Below are 8636 nucleotides of genomic sequence, written 5' to 3' on the forward strand. Positions count from 1 at the left end.
CAGCACATCGACATTAGTCGTGAGCCGTTAAGGCGGCCTTTGAGCGTTTCTATTGCGGCTGAGAGGGTGATTTGTGCTACGGAGGTTCTTCGGGGATGTGTGCTAGAGATCTTCGGGGTCGCGTTTCCGATTGACCTCATTCCTATTGCGATGGGGGATGTCTGTGTCATTGTAGGCATGGACTGGTTAAGCCGATTCAGCGCTGTCATCGACTGCGAGCGTCAGCTGGTGACTATACGAGACCCTAGTGGGGGAGTTCTTACGGTATACGGCGAGGGTACCCGTTCGGGATCAGCTTTTTGTTCGGCCGCTAGGGCGAGGCAATGCCTGCAGCGGGGATGTAATGGTTTTGTGGCGTATGTGATGGATACACGGGAGAGTTCCAAGAGACCGAAGACACTGAAGGAGGTTCCAGTGGTGCGCGAGTTCCCAGATGTTTTTCCCGAGGATTTGCCGGGAGTACCTCCTGCGAGGCAAGTAGAGTTTGGTATCGATCTAGTTCCAGGAGCTGCGCCTATTGCGAAGGTGCCCTATCTTCTTGCACCTCCAGAGATGCAAGAACTGTACTCGCAACTTCAAGAGTTGTTGGGGAAGGGATTTATTCGGCCGAGTAGCTCGCTGTGGGGAGCACCGATTCTGTTCGTCAAGAAGAAGGATGGTTCACACCGGATGTGTATCGATTACCGGGAGCTGAACAAGGTGACAGTTAAGAACCGCTATCCGTTACCGAGGATCGATGATCTATTCGATCAGTTGCAAGGGGCATCTTGGTTTTCCAAGATTGATTTGAGATCAGGGTACCATCAGGTAAGAGTGCGGGATGAGGACGTCCAGAAGACAGCCTTTAGGACGCGGTATGGGCATTACGAGTTCGTGGTGATGCCTTTTGGACTCACCAATGCCCCAGCAGTGTTCATGGATCTCATGAACAGGGTATGCAGGCCGATGCTGGATCGGTCTGTGATTGTATTCATCGACGACATTCTGGTGTATTCGCGGTCTAGGGAGCAGCATGAGGGACATTTGAGGGAGGTCCTTGAGGTACTGAGGTCGGAGAAGCTATATGCAAAATTCTCCAAATGTGACTTCTGGTTACGGGAGGTTCAATTTCTGGGGCACGTTGTAAATCAGGCAGGGATATTGGTCGATCCGGCCAAGGTGGAAGCGGTGATGAGTTGGGAGGCACCGAAGTCACCTTCGGAGATCAGGAGTTTCCTTGGGTTGGCGGGGTACTATCGAAGGTTCATTAGGGACTTCTCCAAGATCGCGGTGCCGCTTACCAAATTGACCCGAAAGGGTGTTACATTTTCATGGGGACCTGAGCAGCAGACTTCCTTCGAGACACTTCGTCAGAGACTGTGCGAAGCACCAGTATTAGCTCTCCCGGAGGGGATGGAGGACTTTGTCGTATATTGCGACGCATCGATTTCAGGACTGGGTGCAGTGTTGATGCAGAGGGGCCATGTGATAGCCTATGCATCGAGGCAGCTGAAGCCTCACGAAGCGAGATATCCCACGCATGACTTAGAGTTGGGGGCAGTAGTGTTCGCCCTCAAAAATTGGTGTCACTACCTGTACGGGGTTCGTTGTACCATATACACGGACCATAAGAGTTTGAAGTATTTGATGGATCAACCCAACCTAAACATGCGTCAGAGGAGATGGTTAGACGTGGTTAAGGATTATGACTGTGAGATCCTATACCACCCAGGCAAGGCTAATGTAGTAGCCGATGCATTGAGTCGTAGGGCGGAGAGCACTCCATTGCGGGACGTATGTTTGAGATTGACGGTGATGACTCCGGTATTAGATGCTATTCGTGGGGCACAGGCCGAGGTTGTGAAGTCTGGGATGCAGAAACAGGAGCGGGTCGTCGGATTGATTTCAGAGTTCGTTATGGATGGACGGAGACTTCTGACATTTCAGGGTCGGATCTGGGTACCATTCGTGGGCGGTACGCGTGTTACTTTGATGGAGGAGGCACACAGATCGAAATTCTCGATCCATCCCGGTGCTACGAAAATGTATTTGGATTTGAGAAAGGAGTACTGGTGGCCTTGCATGAAGAGAGACGTTGCCTGGTTCGTTGAGAGGTGTTTGACCTGCCGTAGGGTTAAGGCCGAGCATCAGAGACCGCACGGTAAGTTGCAACCTTTGGAGATTCCTGAGTGGAAGTGGGAACAGATCACGATGGATTTCATCACTAAATTGCCGAGAACTGCCAGGGGAGTCGATGCGATTTGGGTGATTGTAGATAGGCTAACAAAGAGTGCACACTTCCTTGCCATTAGCGAAAGTTCATCAGCAGAGAAGTTGGCAGAGTTATACGTGAGAGAGATAGTGTCTCGGCATGGGGTACCGATTTCGATTGTTTCGGACCGCGATGTACGTTTCACTTCCAGGTTCTGGAAGAAATTCCATGAGGAGTTGGGTACTAAACTGCATTTTAGTACTGCATACCATCCCCAGACCGACGGTCAGAGCGAGCGGACGATTCAGACATTGGAAGACATGCTTAGAGCGTGTGTGTTAGACTTCGGGGGTAGCTGGGATGCGCATCTGCCGTTGGCTGAGTTTTCCTACAACAACAGCCATCATTCGAGCATTGGTATGCCACCTTTTGAGTTGTTGTATGGTAGGAGGTGTCGGACTCCCATTTGCTGGGGAGAAGTGGGACAGAGAGTGATGGGCAGTACGGAGATCGTACTTCAGACGACCGAACAGATTCAACGAGTGAGGTAGAGGTTATTGACCGCCCAGAGCCGACAGAAGAGTTATGCGGACAGACGCCGGTCCGAGCTCGAATTCCAGGTCGGCGACTTCGTTCTCCTAAAGGTTTCTCCTTGGAAAGGGGTGATTCGGTTCAGGAAGAGGGGCAAATTGGGGCCCCGGTTCATAGGCCCATTCCGGGTAATTGCAAGGGTAGGTCGGGTAGCTTATCGGTTGGAGTTGCCAGCGGAGCTGAGTCAGACTCACAATACCTTTCACGTATCACAGTTGAGGAAGTGTATAGCCGATGAAGCAGCAGTGGTTCCGTTAGAAGATATTCAGGTGGATGCGAGCCTGAATTACACCGAGAGACCAGTAGCTATCAGGGATCGGAAGATCAAGGTTCTACGGAACAAGGAGATACCTCTGGTGTTGGTTCAGTGGCAACACCGGAAGGGATCGAAGATGACGTGGGAGCCGGAAAGAGAAATGCGGGAGCAACATCCAGAGTTATTCGCAGAATGAGACTTCGAGGGCGAAGTCTAGTTCTAGTGGGGGAGAGTTGTAACAGCCGGAATTTCAGGTATTTCTTTGAATTATTTTTGGGGCACATTTAGGAGGGGACTCGGCGAGTTGGTGCATTACTCGCCGAGTAGGGCCATGGTCTTGGTCGCAGATACGCGACTGGACTCGACGAGTCCAATAGGGACTCGGCGAGTCGATGCTGTTCGGCTGAACCCTAGCCGTTTCGATTCTGAATCGTATATAATGATCTTATGGCCGTCATGTCGCGTCTTTTGGCCGATTGAAGATACCTTGGGAGTTTGTGGGCATCTGGAGCAAGAGTGAGGGCTAGGGGAAGCTTGAAGAGATTGTTAGACAAGGAGAGGCAAGGTGGTGATCAAAGGAAGTCCAAGGAGTCGAGTACTGGAGGTTGGGGACACAGGGAACACGTTTCCAGGTAATCTTCGGATCATAATCTGTAACTTTTACGTTGTATGCAAATTTAGGGTTTAGGAAACCCATTTAAGGAATTGTTAGATTATAGTGTTGTTACAAGTGTTTAAAAACCCCTGTAATAGTATATGTGAAAGTCCAGGAAGCCCCATATCTATATACTTCGAAATCATGCGAAATACAGGAGGCAGCGGATTGACTGCATGGCTAGGACTCGCCGAGTTATTCTTCAGACTCGGCGAGTAGCTTGAAGATTCACTAGGACTCGCCGAGTTGTTCTTCAGACTCGGCGAGTAGCTTGAAGATCTACTAGAACTCGTCGAGTCGTTCTTTAGACTCGGCGAGTGGAGTCGGGGTGTCTATACTCGCCGAGTTGCCCTTTGCACTCGACGAGTACGGTCAAGATTGACCGTTGACCTGTATGTAACTTAGTAGGGTCAGTTGTCTTGTTTGATAAGATCATTAATAAAGGTATGTGGTATTATAGGGAACCTGCGGATTAGCGGATCGAGTGCGAGTAGCTCGAAGGGTTTATAGCTTGCATACTACGAGGTGAGTCTTCTCACTATACTTCACCCGGAAGGGTTTGACTGTGAGACCGGAAGGTCGTACGTGTTATATTTATGCTATGTCTAGAGAGGTAGATGCTTTATATGTGATGTATGCTTATATGTGATGTATGCTTATACGGGCCGGAAGGCGAGACTTTATGTGATAGAAAGAACGGTATGATGTATGACTTATGTGCTATGTGCGTTATGTTACATGTGTTATGTTTTATTCTATTATGGGCCGGAAGGCAAAATACTATGGGCCGGAAGGCAATTTGATACGGGCCGGAAGGCGATATGTTATGGGCCGGAAGGCGATTATGTTACGGGCCGGAAGGCAATGTTACGTGGACCGAAAGGTCCGGGCCGGAAGGCGTATGTGGGTAAGTCGTATACTGGGGAACTCACTAAGCATTTATGCTTACTAGTTGTGTTTACGTTTTTCAGGTACTAGTGATGACCGTGGGAAGGCGCCGGCGTGACACGTACACACTGCCATTGTTGAAGATCTTGGAGATTTATTATTTATACTTTTGCAATAAACTTGGAATAAACTCTTTTGTCGAATAATGATGTTTTGTGTTAAATGAAAAATTTATTTGAAAATTTGAGCCGTTACATCTTCCTTACTTCGCGAATAGATTTGTATGTCATCGATGAACACTATCACAAATTTATCTTGGCAAGGTCGACATGCGCGGTTCATTAGATCCATGAACACCGCGGGTGCATTAGTCAATCCGAAGTGCATCACAACCAACTCATAATGGTTGTAACGATTCCTAAACACTGTCTTACGAATATCTTCCTCCTGGATTTTGAGCATATGGTATCCCGACCTTAGGTTGATTTTCGAAAAGTAGCTAGATCCCTGGAATTCGTCAAACAGGTTGTCAATTCAAGGTAGAGGATATCAGTTCTTGATGGTGAGTTTGTTCAACTCCTGATAGTCAGTGCACATACGTAATGATCCGTCTTTCTTCTTTACGAACAAGATTGGTGCTCCCTAAGGTGAGAAGCTTGGTCTAATGAATCCTTTACTCAGCAGATCGTTAAGTTGTTTGGACAATTCCTGCATTTCTGTTGGGGATAATCGATATGGTGCTTTGGCTATGGAGGTGGCTCTATAAATCAAGTCAATTTTGAACTCGACTTGTCGTACATGTGGTACTCCTGGAAGGTCCTCCGGGAATACGTTGACAAAGTTGCAGACTTCCGGAAAGTGTGATACTTCACCTCATTCTTCTCATCAAAAAATTGGGCTAGGAATGTGTGATACTTCTTGCGCAAGTAGTTTTGAGCCTTGATATAGGAGAAGATTCAGAGGTTTTTGTCGGGTTTGTCACCATAGATGACAAGGGTTTCGTATTTGGTAGGTTAAGTCGAACGACCCTTTCGTAACACATGTTATCAACATGGTGAGGGCTTAACCAACCAATGCCAATGATCACATCAAATCTTCCTATTGTAACATGCATTAAGTCGATTTGGAAGGAGTGATTGTTTAGGGTTAGAGTGCATCCTATGTATATGTCTTTCGTGATTTTAGTTTTTCCATTTGCAATTTTGTACTGTGGATATTTCATTAAGTGATTGAAGTTTTTGTTTGAGTATGTGTTTAAACTTGTGGCTCACGAACCTCCTCTCTGCACCACTATTGAAACATATGCATGCATATGAGTTATTAAGGAGAAATGTATCGGTAACCACAGTTGGGTCCTTCATCGCTTCCTCGTGCCCCATTGTCAAGACCCTTCCCATGACTCTGACGTTCTTGTTCTTCGCCTTTAGGCACTCCGTTTTGAAATGCCCCATCTCCTTGCAACTGTAACACGCCTGACTCACCCCATCATTAGCGACTTGTGTGGTCTGTTAAGCTGGAACCTTACAGAAATGAGTCGTATGCCCCTTCATTTTATAGTTGCTGCAATGCATCTCTCGACAAGCTCCATTGTGATGAAAGTTGTACTTGTTGCATTTAGGTAGATTTCCAACATATTGTTTCGCCGATGTTGGGGCAGTAGGGACAGAGGTATCATGGACTGCCACACTTTGTTGTCTTTTGACAGGCTCTTGAGTGGGTTGGCCCTTCTTCTTGTTCAATAAATTTCTATTATTGTCCCCTCTTTTTGGTTGATCAGGTGTAGGTGCCATAATGCTTTGACAGACTCTGTGGTCGACAAGACTTTGTGACAAACGTTTGGCACTTTCGTAGGAGGTTGGGTTAGTTGATATAACTATTCCTTGAATCTGGGGGGATAGTCCCCATATGTAGCGCTCCACTTTCTTGGCTTCTAGGGTGACCATCCCGAGGCACAAAACATCCAAGTCGTTAAACCTAGTAGTATAGGCTGTCACATTCGACCCCGTCATGATATGGTTCGAAAGCTCTTGCTCCAGCTTCTAGATTTCGCTTCTTGGGCAGTACTCCTACAGAATCATGACCTTCTGATATTCCTAACTCATAGATTAGGCCACAATGCGAGTCAGGGTTTTAATATGGTCATTCCAACATGATAAGTTTGAGTTAGCGAAAGTACAAGTTGCATACTTGACTTTACATTCATCTGGGCATGAACAGACTTCAAACACATATTCAAATTTCTCAAACCATCTTGTTAAGGTGATGACACCATCGTCGCCATGGAAGGTCATGGGTTAGCATCTCATAAAATCCTTGTAGGATCATACTCATTAGTGTCTTTGGATTTCACCCTGACTGGAACTGTTGGCACGGTTCCCGTTACCGTTCCTATTTCTGTTCCTATCTCTATTTTCTTTTTTACCATTAGCGCTAATTTGTGCCATGGTGGTTGCCACCGTGTCTTCGAACATAGCGGGGTACGCAACATAACGACCCTTATAATAGCGTAATCACTTATTTGCAAGGTCAGACCTACATACATGAGGGAGTAGCATAACACTTACTTGCAAAACCTAGTCTAAAACAAAATTTGACTAGCAAAAACAATACTCATGGCAAGTGACATCTTGTGGATCTCGGAGTGTGGCTATGAATGCTAGCATCTCCCTTGCTTCCTCTCTGGCCTCCTCAGCTCAACTCTCTGCCTCGATCACCCTCTACTCCACGACAATGTTCCTGTCCATGAGCTCTGTAGTCTCGGCTAGGGTAGTTATGACATCCTCCTCCATCCATCCACCATTTCCATTGTTGGGAAAGTAAGGGTCTCTTGGTAGGTGAAATCCGGCGATGTCAAATGTGCAAGAATATAGGTATAGGAGGCATGTAAGGATTCTAGGTGTATGGTTCTATAGTATCATAAAATACAACTATAGTATTTTAAACTTTATGGAGTGCGGGTAAGTCTTAGACTTGTTGTTCGCCAAGACTATTTCCAATCACATGTTAGTCACATCTTGGACGAATATATTTGATCAGGCTATATTCATCCTAGATCTAAATATATACTACCTAGGCCTACTCATAGTGTTCAACTTATCTTATTACTTTTGTATTGTTCTTGTTATGACACCCTTCTAGTATGTAGGTATGTACTTATATTTTATTGAAAATATCATTATATTTTAAAAGTATACTTGTACGAAATGTTTTAGTTAGGGAGTTTTATTCCCATTGTATTTGTAGTTGTATATCTTACATGGTTTAATATACTTAGTTCACTGTAAACAATGCTCTCATACCAATGTATCACACCCCTAAACCAGGATGACGGAAACGTTTGGGGTGGATGACTTTCATAAATAATATCAAAACATTATGTACAATAGTGATCAAAGCAAACACAACCATCATAATTATAATTGAAAATGTTACATTGTCACCATGTATTGTATGTTTCAAACCAATTAAATTATGATGTCAAAAATGAATAATATGACGTCGTAACATCCTATCCTCAAAAGCCTTGAGGTTACATGTTTAACGGTTTCCTAAGAATACAAGTAGTTTTTAAAAGTGTCAACAATTAAGTTGGTGAGTTCATAAGAGTTTTGTATGTGAAAAATCTATAACTTTTTTCCTTGTAAAATGATAGTGTACATTCCTAGAAAATCCAAATTTTGTTTAAAAATGAGTTGTAGCCTTAAAAACCGTAAGACCAAAAATGTATAAGTATTTCTATGCCTAAAATAGTATTATGGAGTCTTATTCTTATACTAAACCATTTGAATGTATGTTACCCCGTAAACTAAATGTGTTGTTGATTCCCCATTTGAGTTAATACAACCATGATAAAACTAAAGTTGGCCTGCTACGACATTCTTCAGGAGTCATAATGTTAGACATTTGTCACCCCAGACCTGCCGGTGTAGCTGTAGCCAACAACTTATGTGTGGGATTATCAGTTCCTTATGGATCTATACACAAATGACACATTCTCTTACCGAGATTCTAGTTATAATTCAAGACTTTTGTGTGTACTCTGGTAAGTACAGCGA

This window comes from Lactuca saligna, chromosome 2 (assembly GCF_052625555.1).
Source record: "Lactuca saligna cultivar CGN05327 chromosome 2, ASM5262555v1, whole genome shotgun sequence".
Lineage (NCBI taxonomy): Eukaryota > Viridiplantae > Streptophyta > Magnoliopsida > Asterales > Asteraceae > Lactuca > Lactuca saligna.